Source organism: Kogia breviceps, chromosome 3, assembly GCF_026419965.1.
Source record: "Kogia breviceps isolate mKogBre1 chromosome 3, mKogBre1 haplotype 1, whole genome shotgun sequence".
Lineage (NCBI taxonomy): Eukaryota > Metazoa > Chordata > Mammalia > Artiodactyla > Physeteridae > Kogia > Kogia breviceps.
In genome coordinates this window covers 56,369,880-56,387,932 of record NC_081312.1, presented here as the reverse complement: position 1 = coordinate 56,387,932, position 18,053 = coordinate 56,369,880, and the positions used below count along the sequence as shown (strand labels likewise).

Here is an 18,053-nt window from a genome sequence, read left to right as displayed (position 1 = left end):
GTCTCATGTTGGGGCACACAGGGCTGTGGCACGGATCATCTGTGTAGGTCTCAGTCTGTCCTGCCTGCCACAGACTGTTTGCTGCACTCTCCTCTAAGCCCCCAATGCTCCCCTTCTGTCCTAGCTGATCTCCCTGCCAATGAGGGACTTCCCCAGTTCCCTCCTCCTAGCTCCTTGCCATGGGCTCAGGTCCCATCCTGTTTCCTCTCCTCTTCCTTTTCCCTTCTTCTTTCTTTCATCCTACCCAGTTACATGGGGATTTTTCTTGTCCTTTTAGGTGTCTGAGGTCCTCTGCTAGTGTTCAGTAGGTGTTCTGTGAGAATTGTTCCATTTGTAGATGGATTCTTGATGTGTTTGTGGGGAGAGATGAACTCCACCTACTCCTACTCCTCTGCCATCTTGGAAAATCCAAGTATTATTTCTAACAAGGTAGGATGCTTGTTTGTAAAAGTTTTGTACAGATGTATAATGAATGAAACTACAAAAGAAATGAGGGAAGAAAAAAGTGAGAAAAAATTTTAAATGATCTTAAAATATTGACATAGACCATATATACTAAATGTAAATAAATTGAAAGGGATTTTCTTTTTAGTTTAAGTTTTTATTGCTGTATAATACATGCACAGGGAAAAATTCTTACACCATAAGCAAACAATTGAGGAATTTTCACTTGATAAACACAACCTTGTAACTCGTACTACTCAAAAGAAATATAAAATAAGTGATAGCTCAGAAACCATTTTGTTGCTCTTTCAATCACTATCCCATTTGGTAACGACCATCCTGACATATAGAAGTATAAATTCGTTTAATATTTTGCATATAAATGGATTTACTTAATGTGTACTCTTTTGTGTCTGGCTTCATTTGCTCAATATAACATTTGAAAGATTCACATATAGTGATGGGTAGAATTGTCAATTACATCAGTGCATTTGTGATAGATTGCATTTCCAAAGATGACCAGAGCAGTATATCCCAGACCACATAGTCTTCTGTAAAATGGGCTAACCAATTCCAAAGGATGGATTCTAATTCCTCTTCCCTTGAATCATGGCAACCTTAATCACCTGCTTATAATCAATACTTTGTGGCTTAAGGGATAGTGTGTGCCTCGTCACTTCTAAGGCTAAGGCAGAAGAAACTTTTTAGCTTTTACATTGGCTTCTTGAAACGCTACATCTTTGAATACTCCCTCTAGGGACTCTACCTTCTTAGAATGAAGCAGAAATGCTCAGAGTAACACAAGCCACATTCAGAGGTTCTAGTTGAGGATATCCTTAGTAATGTCAATTAGACATTAAACATGTGAGTGAAGAAGCCTTCAGAAACTTTTGATTCCCAGACATTGAAGTCATTCCCAGTTACTGGAGTCTTTCTAGCTGAGGACTTACACATCATAGAACAGAGAAAATCCATCCCCACTGTAACCAATTCCAATTCTTGATTCACAGTACTTGTGCCCATGTTTGTTATTTTAATCTACTAAATTTGGAATGCTTTTGTAGGCAGCATGTGACAATTGAAACCTGTAGTACCCATTCTTTGAATGTCCCACAATTTATTAAGTCAACTATGGATGAGAATTTGGACTGTATCTAGTTTGTGGCTCTTATGAAAGTGCTTCTGTGAATATTATAGAGTTTATTTTTGAACCTGTGTATATATTTTCATTGGGTATATAAACAGGGATAGAATTAATAAAGTATTCATTTATTCAGATTAGGAGATGGAACAAAATAATTTTCCACAGTAGATGTAACAATTTGCATTCCTACAAGTAGTATATGAGTTCTGATTATTCAAGATCCTTGTCCACATTTAATTTTATAAATCATTTTTAATTTTGGGCTTCCCTGGTGGCGCAGTGGTTGAGAGTCCACCTGCCAATGTGGGGGACACAGGTTTGTGTCTCGGTCCGGGAAGATCCCACATGCCACAGAGAGGCTGGATCCGTGAGCCATGGCCACTGAGCCTGCGTGTCCGGAGCCTGTGCTCCACAACAGGAGAGGCCACAACAGTGAGAGGACCGTGTACTGCAAAAAAAAAAAAAAAAAAAAAAATCATTTTTAATTTTAGCTATTCTACTGGGTATGGAGTGGTATCACATTGTGGTTTTCATTTGCATTTTCCTATTGTCTTAGTTGTGAGCAGCTTTTCATATGTTAGTTGGCCATTTGGATATCCACTTTTCGAAAGTGTCTTGAACTCATATTTCAAAGTTTTCTTTCTTATTGTTTTAAAGAATTATTTATATATTCTGCATATATATATATATATATATATATATATATATATATATATATATATATATATAAAGTATAGTTTCTCAAACTCTGTGGGTTGCCCTGTCACTATCTTAATCAGGTCTTGAAAGAATAAGAAATACTAACATTAACATAGTCCATTTTATCATTTTTTCTTTTAAAGCTTTTTATACACAATTTTTTAAATTGATGATTAAAACAAAATCATAAAGTTATTCTCCTCTAGAAGTTTTATTGTTCTACCTATCAAATTTAGGTTTTCAATACAACTGGGATTTTTGTGTTTGATGTAAGATAGAAATTCTGTGTGTGGAAAAGACAAAAAATAAGAGCTCTACTTTGCTCATTGATAACCATTTATTAAGTAGACCATCATTTATTAATGCACTACATTGCTACCTTTGTCATAAATCACTATTACGTTTCAAAACTCCATCATTGCTCACTGGTACTTGTCCAGTAGTTCCTCACCAGTCAGCCTGGGCTAACCACTCTCAAATTACTTCTACAAACTAGAAATATGACAATATCAGTCTTCTACTTTTCAGCTTTCAATGTTTTTTAATGCCTAAAACAGTTTTTCTCCCAGTGCAAACCTTAAAAATGCAACTTCTGTGAGTCTTCCATCTACCAAAATGAATCAGATGGGGAGAAGAGTTGACGGTAGCAGAATTCTTAGGAATCTTCATTTTTAAAAGAAGTGCAAGGAGGTTTTTTGACTTAGAAATATGAAAACCACTAGTTTAGCAAATTAAGACTGACTTCCAGAGTATAAATAAAAATATACAAGGGCTTTTATGATTTAGTTACTATTTACTTCACCTATTTTATGTTCTACTCATTTATATCTCCATTTACTCTTAATGTTCCAAAAAACACCAACAATTTTAGTGCTTCATACACATGCCATGCTACATAATCCATCTGCATCTTTGCGTATATGGTACCATATGCGTTTAACATACCACCACCACCCTACAAAGGTCTAGTAAACCCTTGTTACATTTCAAAATCCAGTCAGTAATTATCCTTCCTGTTCTGCCTTCACTGATAATTGTTCTGTAACCTCTTCAGTTCTCACACAACAATAATATATCACTCTCACTTCTTCAGTACTCCTGCAACTTCAAAATACTTTAATTATGGCATGTGTCTCTCTTTCCTATAAAATTCCAAATTCCTTGCTGACAGGGCCATGCACAATATCTGATATGTAATATATATAACATATTTTTTACTGGAGCTAAGACCACATTAATGTTATTTTTATGAAAGAATATTTTCAAATTAATCATTTAGACATATAGGACATTGGATTAAATTTTGTAGTTTAAAATTATAAACCATTAATCTAAGAAAATAATATTAGAACATCATGGTCACATATAACACTCAGGCTATGATTAAAATAATGAATTTTATTTCTTACTATGAAAAAAGCTACATTGTTTATGATTAACTTCTATTTGCCAAACATATTTACAAACAGAACTGTTTTGCTTCTGATAGTTTGCTCTCTAGAGCTGAACAACAGAAGAGCAAAACCTGTATAAGAATCTCAGTCCTGATGAACAACTGCCTTTGTTAATCTTAACATTCTTATCTCTTTTGCTGTAAAGAACTTATTCACCTGTACTTATTAGAAATCAGTAGAAAAATTCATTAAAACTAAGACTCCATACAACTCTTTTTGAAAATATTATCCTTGAAAATATTTTTTTAAGTTATATATGGCTGACTGGTAAAAAGAACAAATCTTAGGTTTTCTTTCAAACTTCATATGCTCTCATGTTTAAATTTTGCAGTTTAATAACTTCAGCCAAGTGGAAGAAGTATGAAGCAGGGGATTTCACTGCTTTTATAATGTAATCAGATTCCAGTTTATCCTATAAAACATTTCCTGAGCCTCTGCAGTTTGTATTTGAGCACCTTGAGGAAAAGGAAATGAAGATTGTGCTTATTGCACCTCCTTCATATAGCACACAGCAATGCTGAACACATACCTGTCGCTTAATAAATTATTTCTTAATGAGTATTAGTTATTCTGTCAACTGTGCACACTAAAATTACGGAGCACCGATGAAATTAGAAGGAACATGTGGCAAGGGACAACATAGGTTAGAGCAGAGATTGCCAAATGACTCTCATAGTCATTGCTTATGTGAACTAGAAGCATGGGTTCAAGATTTCTGAAACGCTCTATTCATGCAGTGACATATACATTTTTATTATATAGGTAATATGTGTATAGAAAATCTGCATTCAAACGTTCTTAAATGAAAGTATGTACATTATGCAGAAATGGTCTGTCTGCCTCACCTTGCAATTCCTCTGGTGGAAGCAGATTGTAGGTAAGATGATGTTTAGTTTGTCCTTGAAATTATGATAGTCCTACCTAGGGCTGTTTTCAAATACAATATAAAAACCATTTAGGAAGCTGCAATTGCTCTGAGGCCATCCTGCTTTGATTTGGCTCTGTCTCTAATCCACTTTTTTAAGGCTCTTGTGTGCAGATTTGAACCCTGGTGCTCACCTGCTGTCTAACCAGATGGCTGGCTTACTGAAAGCCTCTGGAAGGCTCTGTGTGGTTGTTCTAGCCCCTCTACTCCAAATGGATAAAATGAGACTGATTGAGGGAAAACAAAATATTTAGCACTGAGGCCAGTGTCAAGTAATTGTTCTCATTCACATATAATTTAACTGTACTAACACCAGGTGAAACAAATGAATATCAAACATTCAATTTATTACATAATTTTCAACATATATTATTTTATTTTATATTTTTATAAGAATGTATGGTATAGTAATACATGCTCTTTACAGATATATAGGCTAAGGGTCAATGAAATTAAATAATATGCTTAATATTAGTAGTAAAAAAAGTTGTGTGAACAGGACAAAATTCAAGCTGACTTTAAAGTAAATAGTTAATCTGCCTCACCTCACTATTTTCTTTTTTTTTAACATCTTTATTGGAGTATAATTGCTTTACATTGTTGTGTTAGTTTCTGCTGTATAACAAAGTGAATCAGCTATATGTGTACATATATCCCCATATCTCTCTTGCATCTCCCTCCTGCCTTCCCTATCCCACCCCTCTAGGTGGTCACAAAGCACTGAACTGATTTCCCTATGCTATGCAGCTGCTTCCAACTAGCTATCTATTTTACCTTTAGTAGTGTATATATCTCCATGCCACCTCTCACTTTGTCCCAGCTTACCTTTCCCCCTCCTTGTGTCCTATGCATTGATTAGCTCTAGTAGTTTTCTGGTAGCATCTTTAGGATTCTCTATGTGTAGTATCATGTTATCTGCAAACAGTGACAGTTTTACTTCTACTTTTCAAATTTAGATTCCTTTTATTTCTTTTCCTTCTCTGATTGCTGTGGCTAAAGCTTCCAAAACTATGTTGAATAATAGTGGTGAGGGTGGGCAGCCTTGTCTTGTTCCTGATCTTAGTGGAAATGGTGTCAGTTTTTCACCATTGAGAACTGTTGGCTGTGGGTTGTCATACCTGGCCTTTATTATGTTGAGGTAGGTCCCTCTATGCCTACTTTCTAGAGAGTTTTTATCATAAATGTGTGTTGAATTTTGTTGAAATCTTTTTCTGCAACTATTGAGATTATCATATGGTTTTTATCTTTCAATTTGTTAATATGGTGTATCACATTGCTTGATTTGTGTATATTGAAGAATCCTTGCATTCTTGGGATAAACCCCACTTGATCATGGTGTATGATCCTTTTAATGTGCTGCTGGATTCTGTTTGCTAGTATTTTGTTGTGGATTTTTGCATCTATGTCCATCAGTGATATTGGCCTGTAGTTTTCTTTTTTGTGACATCTTTCTCTGTTTTTGGCATCAGGGTGATGGTGGCCTCATAGAATGAGTTTAGGAGAGTGTTCCTCCCTCTGCTATATTCTGGAAGAGTTTGAGAAGGATAGGTGTTAGCTCTTCTCTAAATGTTTGATTGAATTCATCTGTGACACCATCTGGGCCTTGACTTTTTTTTGTTAGAAGATTTTTAATCACAATTTCAATTTAGTGCTTGTGATTAGTTTGTTTATATCTTCTATTTCTTTCTACTTCAATATCAGAAGGTTGTGCTTTTCCAAGAATTTGTCCATTTCTTCCAGATTGTCCATTTTATTGTCATATAGTTGCTTGTAGTAATCTCTCATGATTCTTTATATTTCTGCCATGTCAGTTGTTACTGGTCTGTTTTCATTTCTAATTCTGTTGATTTGAGTCTTCTCCCTTCTCTTCTTGATGAGTCTGGCTAATGGTTTATCAATTTTGTTTATCTTCTCAAAAAACCAGCTTTTAGTTTTATTGATCTTTGCTATCATTTCCTTCATTTCTTTTTCATTTATTTCTGATCTGATCATTATGATTTCTTTCCCTCTGCTAACATTGGGGTCTTTTTGATCTTGTTTTTCTATTTGCTTTATGTGTACAAACACATGGACTCTAAATGATAAGCTACTAAATAACAAAGAGATCACTGAAAAAATCAAAGAGGAAATCAAAAAATACCTGGAAACAAATGACAATGAAAACACGATGGTCTAAAACCTATGGGATGCAGCAAAAGCAGTTCTAAGAGGGAAGGTTATAGCAATACCATCCTACCTCTAGAAACAAGAAAAATCTCAAATAAGCAACCTCACCTCACTACATTGATCCCACTGATGTGACAGTGGTTTAAAGGTAATTTAAATACTAAAGCTGAACAGCTATGCCCTGTGACCCAGCAATCACACTTTTGGGTTACATATGACACAGAAATGTGTACATATATTCACCAAACACATGTACATATATTCATAACAGTATAATTTGCAGTATGAAAAAGCTAGAAATAACCTAGATTGTCCAACAATAGAGTCAATAAATCATCATATATTCATTCAATGGAATATAATACAATGCAAAAAATTAGTTTATTGGCAGTGACAACCATATGGGAAAATTGGACAAACCAAATGATATTGAAAGAAGCCATTCAAAAATAAAAAGTACAGTATGGGGCTTCCCTGGTGGCACAGTGGTTGAGAATCCGCCTGCAGATGCAGGGGACATGGGTTCGTGCCCCGGTCCGGGAAGATCCCATATGCCGCGGAGCGGCTGGGCCCGTGAGCCATGGCCACTGAGCCTGCGCGTCCGGAGCCTGTGCTCTGCAACGGGAGAGGCCACAACAGTGAGAGGCCCGCGTACCACAAAAAAAAAAAAAAAAAAAAAAAGTACAGTATGATACCACTCTTGTAAAGTTCCAAATTAAGCTAAACTAAATTGTAGTGTAGTGAGTGGGCTGCAGCCAGTTGCTGGATTCTGGATGCTACTTCTGTGCTATTTATTGACCCAGGTTATTGTTACATGGATGTATTCACTTTGTGAAAATTCATCAACTTATAATGTGTGCACTTTCCCGTATACATGTGGAATACTCATGTAAAATTTACCCCCCACTCCCCCCAAATGGGTAAATACAATAAACATATAGGGAGCAGGATATTTTGTGAAAGAAAATACATTTCCTCTAATTTTATTATTTTCGTATACTCCTAGAAATATAAAATGACGAAGTAAAATAGTATATAAGTAATTTACATAACATCTGGTTAAGAATTTATAGCATAGTGCTTTTTAAATAATATATCACAGATAATAGCTCAAGACTACTGTTTTCTGATCTAAACATAAATGAAGTTTTGTGGGAGCTCCTTATTCTTTTAAATATCCCAAAGATTTTTAGTGGTTAGATATGACATATATTTTCTTTACTTACATTCAATTGTCCTACTTCCTTTGAATTAATTAAAATGATAGATGCTTTCTCCATTACATCCTTAGACAAAGATACCATGGAAAACAGTTACAGTCTTTGATTTTTCCCCCAGATAAAAACAAATCAAGTATATAAGTGTCTGTATTTAGTACACTTCACTGAAGATTAGCAATATAGAAAGATGAGGTGAAGCATAAATTTAGCCTTCCTTGTTTCTAAAAAATCTCTCTAACATTTTGTCAACTGTGATCTCAGCTTTTAAAGGGAAAAGGAAAGGAGGATGGGAAAGAGAGAGAGATGGGGGGAGCAAGGGAAAAGGGGAGAGAGAGAGAAGAGAGAGACAGGAGAGAGAGACACACACACACAGGGAGGGAGAGAAGGAGAGAAAGAAAGAGAGAGAGAAATTGACAGAGAGAACCAATTGATTTTCCTATGCAGAGTATTCTCTCTCTTCCTCTAGGTCCGATAAGATGGACTCCAAAGGAAGAATTCAGTTCCACAGTGGAGCTCTTAGCCTCCCTGAGAATAGCCAAAATTCATAAGTATGTACATTTTCTCCTAAAGGATGGTCATCTATTCAGGATCTTACCCATTTTTTTTTTCTATGCCACTAATGAATATAAGTGAAAGGAAACAGTAGAAAAATTATTTCTATTAATACAATTACTTATGCATAAACATTAGAAGGCAGAAGAAATTATTACCAGTTTTAATTTTAAAAATTCCCCTTTGTATTTTTATTAACAGGATACAACTTCAACATTAATTTCTAATGGTATATGCCACCATGAGCAAATTCATTTTAGCATTATGATAAAATGAATAGAAATAAGTATGTACTATATGTTTAAAAGCTATTATTAAAGTATTATAGACAGAAGAATATTCTTTTCAATAATTCTGAAAAATGTATATGCTTTCGTATACTTCTAAGGCTTTGTTTACAATTGTATATAGGCTTACTCAATTTCTCACCAACAATAGTAAGACAGTAAAACCTACAATTATACACCATATTTTAAAATGTTTAATCATTATTGAAATGTAGTTCTTATTCTATTCTATGCATAAAATCTTATTTTGAGAAAATGTATGGCATACATAGAAGGAAACACTTCTATGTACTTAGCGTTCAGAATTAAGCAAATATTACTATAGAAGAGTAACTACTGGGATTTAGCAACACATTTTGGATTCTCCAGCACTGATTTGTAATATTTGTGTTTAGGAGAGGGAAGAGGGCATTTAACATAATTTTTAAAATAGAAAATACATTCACATATTACAGAAATTAACAATTATATGATAGTGACTACATATGCACTTAATTTATCAAAACCTAATGATTAACAATACTTTGAGCAAGTTATTCCTTAGTAATAAAAGGATCTTAGAAAATGTTAACACCACTACTATACTCAGTTGATTTTGAAAAAGTATCATTATTGTAATTCTATCTGTTTTTTTAACTGCACGTATAATTATCACTGTTCAATGCAATTGGCATTTATTAAGATTTATTCTCAAATTTACCAATTTATTTTTGCTCCATTTGTTCTTGTATCACAGGCGTCCCTTCTGAGATCACTTTCCTTCTGCCTGAAGGACAGCCTTTCAAATTTCCTTTAATAATGGCAAGCTCTGTATAGGTCTGAAAACATCTTTGGGAGTATAGATTGCTAGGTTGAACCTTTTTTTCTCAGTATCCTGGCTTCCATTGTTGCTGTTTAAAAGTGAGCTATCAGTCTTACTATCACTCCTTGAAGAATATTTATTCCCTTAGACAGGTTTTAGGATTTTCTCTTTGAATTTTTCTTTTATTGTTCAGTTTCACTTTGTCATCCTTAAATGTAAATGTTTTTCTATTTATCTAGCTTGGGATTCATTGGTCTTCTTGAACTGTGGCTTCTGTTCCTTCATTCTGGAAAATTCTTACCCATTATCTCTTCAATATTGCATCTGACACATTCTTGATATTCTTTTACTATGGTTAGGCTTTCTTACTTATTCACCATGTTGCCTAACTTATTTTAAATATTTCCAGTCTTTGTCACTATCTGCTGTATTCTGGATAATTTTACTGCTCTAGTTTTCAGGTCCTTTGTTGTATTATGAACTGTATTTAATCAGCTTGTAAACCCATTTACTCAGTTTTTCTTTTAGATTACTCCATATTTAATTTATTCAATTTCTCTTTTCTTTTTTTCCCCCCCAAATCAGATAGGTCACTGTATATAGTGTCTATTTTCTATTGAAGTTTAGAAGTCTAGAAATATTAAAGTAAGCAGAGCTATGTTGTGTGTCTGATATTTATTATATTTCAGGCTTCATCGGTCTATGTTTGCTATCTGTTTTTAAAAGCTGATTATCACTCATGGTGCTTTTTCCTTGGGTACTCTTTTATTTTTTTATTCTAAGCTTCAGGTTTTTCTTGAAAAAATTTTATTAAACTACTTTGAGTCCTAGGATGAAGTTTTATTTCTCCAGAGAGAAACAACTTGCTTTGAGCATTTTTATTCCTTTTTAGCAAGATGTTTTGTCTGAGTAAACTAGTCTGCCATAATATTGGAAATGAAAGTCCTCATGCCGTCAATTATTATATCTTTAACACATAAATAAAATTTAACCTAAAAATGTACGTTGCTTTAGTGAGTACATCCTTTAGCTAATGTTCAAGTTTTAGTACTAATTTTTTCTCTCTTAGGGACATAATATAAAGACTTATTTGTAGCTTTTCCTTATTTTCTCTCTTACTATTTTTAATTTGTTTTCTTCTATTTCTGTACTTTAGGACAGAATTTTTCATGTTCTCCTATTTGAACACATATTCTATGTTTTGAAAAACATTTACTTTCTTAAAACAGCTTTATTGAGGTATAAATGATATTTTTTAAAAGCTGAATGTATTTATTGAATACAATTTGGTGAGTTGGGGATATGATGAATATGTTTATTGCCTTGACTGGGTGTCTGAGAAGTTTTACTCTTCATTTTCACATTTCACAGTCTTACTTTTGTGATTGCTCAGAAGCTAAGTTAGTCCACTGTGGGTCTCAGTAAAAATGTTCTGAGGCAAAACCACAAATAACTATTTAATTTCTAGGGAAATTGAAACATTCTGCTTTTGTAGAAAAGATTAAAAACAAAAACAACAACTTGAGGCAGCATAACTAAATGAATAAAAGAGAAAACATTTAAAGATGAACAATGCCTCTCTTTTCTTTTTTTAATTTATAAAACTAAATGCTGATGCTTGAAGATGGAGATGCAGATTTAGTCGGAACTTTGATCACAATTTTGAACATATTTTCTAACCAGTTTAATGGATTTAAATGTTTATAGCAGTATGTCTCTATAATGCTTCATTTCACTTTAAAAGCTCATAAATATATCATTAGATCTGAACCATTTATCACTAGTATCTTTCAGGAAAGTCATATAGGAAGTGAATGGAGGAAACAATGAGGACAAGTTTGAAAATATTTTTTCCTTGTATGGTAAGCAGGTGAGGTAAAGGAGAATGGAGAAGGAAGAGTTGTTAAGGCATCTAGCCCCTATTATATGCTCATAAAAATAATGTCTCCACTGATAAAAGCTTCGAAGAAAATGCAAGTTAGTATTTTGGCAACGTCTCCATAATTAAGGAGGGAGTGTGAAATAATAGAAAGATTTCTGCTACTTGTCTGCTTGGTGATCCTAGACAGGTTAATTGTTTTAATCTCAGTTTCTTCCTGTGTAAAAGGGGAATGATAATATTGACTTTTTCAAACTACTAGAAATATCTAAAATAATGCATGTAAAATACTATATGCATACTAGGGATTGGAGAATGTGTACCTCCTGTTATTAATGTTGATTTTCTTGTGATTAATTTGATCCTCCTGCATTTCATATGTGTATATCTCACAGCTAAAATTATATTAATTCCATTCTCTTTCATTCAAACAATTATTTAGTTGGTACAGTGGGTTGTATTGTGCTAGTCACCCTAGAGCAGGCAGGAGGCTAAAGAGTCAGTGAAAAGGGATCTGTAATTCATACAAGAAACACATTTTTTTCTGGAGACTGAATAAATAACATCATCCACATATAAGTACCACTGTTTTCCAAGGCATGTGGTTGTGATTAATTAAGATGATTAAAGACATTTTTAAGGAGAGGGCTCTTTATTTATCCTTTGTTTAAAAATGATCACTAGAGATGAACACATGCTGGCTGAGAAGAGTTGGATGCATAAGCATATAAAAATGCATGTATGTTCACATGAGCGAAAAAGGGAATAAGCACAGGGAAGGAAGCTGATTAGTTACAGTAACTAATCATTACTAATCATGCAGTAAGAACATTTAACAAATATTAATTGAGCACTTTGAACCAGACACAGAACTAAGTTCTGTTCCAAGTTAGGATTATAAATACTTAACAGGTAAACATGATTATGTGTGATTCTCTGTTAGGAAGAAGAGAAGAAGTGTTGTACTACTCCTATCTTTATTTCCCTGCAGTGTTCCCTCAGATAGTTCAATCAGGCCAGAAAAATGTATCTATCCATCCAGGCCAAAGTCCATGATATGTGCTAGCGGATGTTTGTAGTCCAGAAATTGTGTGTTAATAGCAATCATCCTCAGAGTTTCCACTTTTCTTCACACCCTGCTTATCACAGGAAGGTGAAACTCAAAACAAACTGTTTTATACATCAGTGAATTTATTTAATTGTTTTTGAAAAATTTTACTAGTGAAACTGCTGTCTTTAGGCACTAAAATGGCAACTTTTAAAGCAAGATTTGTGAATCAGTGTCTTATTTTTCAAGGAATTCTAATTTGCTAGAATATAGTTTATAAACTCTTCAGCAATCTTTTCCATTGAGACTAAGGAAACTATACACACATAGATTTTTCCCTGATTCATTACGCCTACAAATCATACCTAATCTTTGGTCGTCAACTCTACTCAAGTTCCAATGTCTTCTAGCCATTGTTTAAGTTTTTTACTGAAAAATCTAAATTGTGGACATAAGCCCCAATCTTGGCTGATTTATTGCCATTAAACTTATTATATATTGTGTTATATAGATTTAGATGTGAAAATCCAGGGTAGATTTATTTGAAAGAAATATTATAGCTTCTCCCAAATTTCTTGTTTTTATATGACTATTCAGATGAGAATATTATCCAAATTGAGACATGTAATACATCTGTCAGTTTTGCCTAAAATTTATTTAGAAAAACAATGAAGATATGTAACAGAATTAATATTTTTAGCTTTTTTTAAAACTACATTTCCACCTCTGTCTGAAAAGAATAAAATCTATTGTTGTTCATTCTCAACCCCTTCCTCACTATCTAAATCTCCATGCTATCATTTTTTTAATTTTAAAGAATGGATAAAAATTAACTATGGTGATAGTTACAATTCAGATGGATTCATAAGGAAAGTGTATCTTAATAAAATTTCACTTGGTTTCTAAAGCGTTATAGGGAAAATACTGATTTTCACTGATAATTTCTATTTGTCACAAATGATTTGAAAAAAAAAAAGTCAGCTAGTGATCAGGTAATTCTATAATTAATAAAAACTTTTAACCCAATCTTTTAGAAGAAATAACTTACAAAATCCTAAACAACTACAAGGAAGTCATACTCTGAATATTATGTGGTCATGTTATTTATGTCTTTATGAGACATAAATTTTTTGCATTTTTTTGTTGTTTTTTTATCTCTGGTGAGTTTTTTTTTAAATAAATTTATTTATTTATTCATTTATTTAATTTTTGGCTGCATTGGGTCTTCACTGCTGCACGCAGGATTTCTCTAGTTGCTGAGAGCAGAGGCTATTCTTTGTTGTGGTGCACAGGATTCTCATTGTGGTGGCTTCTCTTGTGTGGACAACAGGCTCTAGGTGCATAGGCTTCAGCAGTTGTGACACATGGGCTTCATTAGTTGTGGTTCACGGGCTCCAGAGTGCAGGCTCAGTAGTTGTGATGCACAGGCTTAGTTGCTCACCGGCATGTGGGATCTTCCCGGACCAGGGCTCAAACCTGTGTCCCCTGCATTGGCAGGTGGATTCTTAACCACTGCGGCACCAGGGAAGCCCCCATCTGGTGAATTTTTAAACATTTTAAATTTCTTAATTTTCTTTCCCTTTGGAATTGAATATATATTTTTCATAATTGATTTTAAATGCTTTTGTAGTTTCTTTTATGAATCATTTCCTAAGCATTCATAAATAGTGCATTAGAGAGTGGCATGAACATATACACAGAACCAAATGTAAAGTAGATAGCTAATGGGAAGCAGCCACATAGCACAGGGAGTTCACCTCGGTGCTTTGTGACCACCTAGAGGGGTGGGATAGGGAAGGTGGGAGGGAGATGCAAGAGGGAGGAGATATGGGGATATATGTATACATATAGCTGATTCACTTTGTCATACAGCAGAAACTAACACAACACTGTAAAGCAGTTATACTCCAATAAAGATGTTAAAAAAAAAAAGATTAAATGAATTCATGCATGTAAAGGTCTTAGAAGAATGTCTAACACATAAGTTCTATGGAAGCTTTACTTCTTTTTTACTATTAAGAATAATAATAAATAAACAATGACTGTCTCAGTCATTGTTCTAAGAGTTAAAAAAATAAATAAAATAGAGCCTGAAGTACTTAAGCTGTAGGGAAATGACTCAAAAACAAACAAAAAAAGATAAACCTTTCTTATCAAAACAAGGGAAAAAAATGACAGGCAATCTACTGGTCAAAGAGAAAAACAGGTTCTTAAAGTCCAATCAAAAAGCATTTAGATGTGCAGGAAGTTGTAATGTAATCAACAGTATTAATATATCAAAAAAGTAATATATTACTGTAACAAGGATGGTCAATTGAGATATCTAGAAAATAGAGTGATGAGAGAGCAACAGTTTGACACTATTTATTCAATGTATCTCCCATCCAGTTTTGAGGGATGCTAGTATTGTGAACACTCTATTCTGGGAGGTGATCTCTGCTATGTGACACAAAGGGTTCACTGTACCTGTGATAATCTCACCTCTTTTCACTCAGACATGTTCACCAAAACAACTTTCTGATTTTTTTATTCCAGTTTTTTTTAGGTTTTACAATTTTAGAAATGAAGTGCCCTGGATAGAGGGCAGAAAAATTTCAGTAATTATAAAGGAATGATCTAGTGAAATGTTGGTATATTGACCATATAGTTTATTCATCATTCTGTTATAATTTTAAGAATTTAAGGACTTCCCTACTAGTCCAGTGGTTAAGACTCTGTTCTCCCACTGCAGGGGGCATGGGTTCTATCCCTGGTCTGGGAACTAAAATCCTTCATGCCATGTGGCGTGGCCAAAAACAAAAAAGAATGTAGTTAAACACAACCAGTCCACACCTATTGGCATTCAAGTGGAGTTAAGAAGCTTAATTGAGTTTTTGCACATACATGATAAGAATAGAACTGAGACACATGGTTAATTACTTCTACCCTAATAGGCCTTGCCCTAGATGCCAGCTAATTCTTCATTCACTTCTGTATCTAGAGCATATATATGTTATGGGCTTTAGAGTATCTTTTTATTTATTTCAATCCTGTATGCCAAAAATAAAATATTTGGGGATTCTGGAAGATGTAAGTTAGAACTGTAACAGTGTTATGAAACTCATAGCAGTCATTAACAAACCTATTGAAAATCACTCTGTATAACTGAGAAGGGCAGGGAATACAAATAAATCCCAAGGTATTTATATCTTGGTGGCGGGGTGGGGGGGTGGTGAATTTCAGAAACTCTCCTATTCATTGTAAATAAAATTAATCAAATAACAATTCAAAACAATAATATGAGAGGTGTCTCAAAGCAGTAGATGGTCAAATACCAATTAATGTCATGGGACTTCAGAGGAGAAGGAGATTACATTTTATGGTGGTGATCAAAAGCAGGGAAAGATAAATTCGGTTTTAGAGAGGAAAAGTAGAGCATTTGTTGGACCAGGACAAGATACAAATTGATATTCAACCAGGACAAAGAAGACAGATTCTGATCTGTTTCTAAACAGAACAAACTATGATCTGTGCTAAGGGATTCACTCCCAAATGGGACACAGTGCCAAATAAATAGTCCATCTTCCTTTCTGTATCAATTTTTTGATCGTGAGAGATCTTACAGAAAGTCCTCTTCTGTGAAGTCCAGTTCTCCAAAAGATTTCAATTTCCTTTCAATTTGAAAAGTACAAATCTTACATCAGCTATGGGGTACAATCTCCTGTGTATACCATGTCACCCCAGCTCCCAATAAAAATATGCTTTATTATCTAAATATACTAACCTGCTCTAATGTTTTAAGTATTCTCAACTGTTTCTAAGTTTTGTCTGTTTCATTTTAATGAGGAAACTGCATTTATTTATTTATCTTTTAAACACTGAAGATAGATGACAGTTGGGGGGTGTTAATTGCAGTAAGAACATTAAACATGCAACATACCCTCTTAACAAAATTTTAAGTGCACAATACAGTATTGTTAACTACCTGCACGGTGTTGGACAGCAGGTCTCTAAAACTTACTCATTTTGCATAACAGAAACTATATCCATTGAACAGCAACTTTCATTTTCCCCTCCCCCCAGTCTCTGGTAACCATTCTACTCCCTAGTTCTACAAACTTTGCTATTTTAGATATCTCGTATAAGTGGAATCATGTACTGTTCTTCTGTGTTATTCTGTGACTGACTTTAGCAATAGTCAGGAAAAGTACTATACTATTGGATGAACTGGGCCTCTAACTGGCTGAGCCAAAATTTTTTGGAGGGAATCTTTCTCTACAGTACAGGAATACACCTCAAGACCCAATGAATAAACATGATATTTTAACCATAATTTTTAATTCTTTCTATCCCCACCACTATCTTTTATTATTTTCGGAATTTTCACTGAACTGGCCAGACTTTTATTTAACTAGAAACATGCTATGTTTTGGCTACAACAGCAAGTATTTAAGCACAACCATGTTTTTAGTTTTGTTTTTACATTTCTGTTTATTATGAGTAGAAAGAGGTAAGAAGAAGAAGTGCTGTTCTGTCCCCTAAAATAGCCAGTTACTTATTCTTATGTCTCTGTCTACTGTATTGTATGAGAGATAATCCAGGGCTCTTTGATTCCCTTAAGTCTTTGCTACTACTAATACTCTGTGATAGGAGGTGACTCCGACAAAAATATTGTTTGCTGTAGCTTATTTGTTTCACTAACACCAAAAAAAACCTGTAAATGTGAAGACAAACTTTGAAGTCCTGAGATGCCACATATTTCTATAAAAATATTCTTTCTTAACTTTTAAACTTAATTTTCCAAGATGATTTATTTATGTATCCCCAGGTTGCTTATGTTAAATTATATTGTTAAATTAACAAATAGCCAACATTAAACTTAATAAAAAGTAGCATTCCTCTATGACCTAATTGGTACAACAAGTGCATTTAGAATCCTTTGCTTAGATATAGAGTTTCCCCTTTGCCAGTGGCAGTAACCATGGAGTAGAATATTTCAGCACCTTGAGTGACATTGTGATATCTCCCCCTCTATCTGCTTTGGCTATATGTTAGGAGATTAAAAATTCTGAGAAAATAGAAAAAGTTTAAAAGTTGGCAGCCCCTGGCAATATTCATTAAAGAGCATGGCACAGAAGTTGCAAAGTTCATCTTGGAACTACAGTCAGCATTAACACAACAGGGCTTCAGCACTTTACCAGAAAATGCGACACCTCTAGGCACTCTTTGAATTCAGATTGCCAGCCAAAGCAGAGCACCAAAGGCCAGAAAGAGTAAGAAAAATTGATCTTCTGTCAGCAACCTAAATGACCCCATAATCTTTCCCTACTTGAAAACTGTTAGTAAGCTGTGAAAAGACTTGGGAGAAGGAAATTTGGTAGAAATATCTTTCCTGAGATCCTTCTAAGATACTCACTATTCTCAGATATCTTAGAGAATTGTGTACCCATGGAT

At 34.1% G+C, this 18,053-nt stretch overlaps 1 long non-coding RNA gene across 1 annotated transcript in view; it reads right to left on the bottom strand.

Annotated features, from left to right (window-relative positions):
• Positions 1–591: 591 nt before the first annotated feature.
• LOC136793794 (uncharacterized) overlaps positions 592–18,053 on the bottom strand; it is a 392,876-nt gene continuing 375,414 nt past the window's right edge. The window contains exon 4 of the long non-coding RNA XR_010839568.1: positions 592–2,036. This is a non-coding gene — a long non-coding RNA (uncharacterized lncRNA). The remainder of the gene's footprint in view (positions 2,037–18,053) is intronic.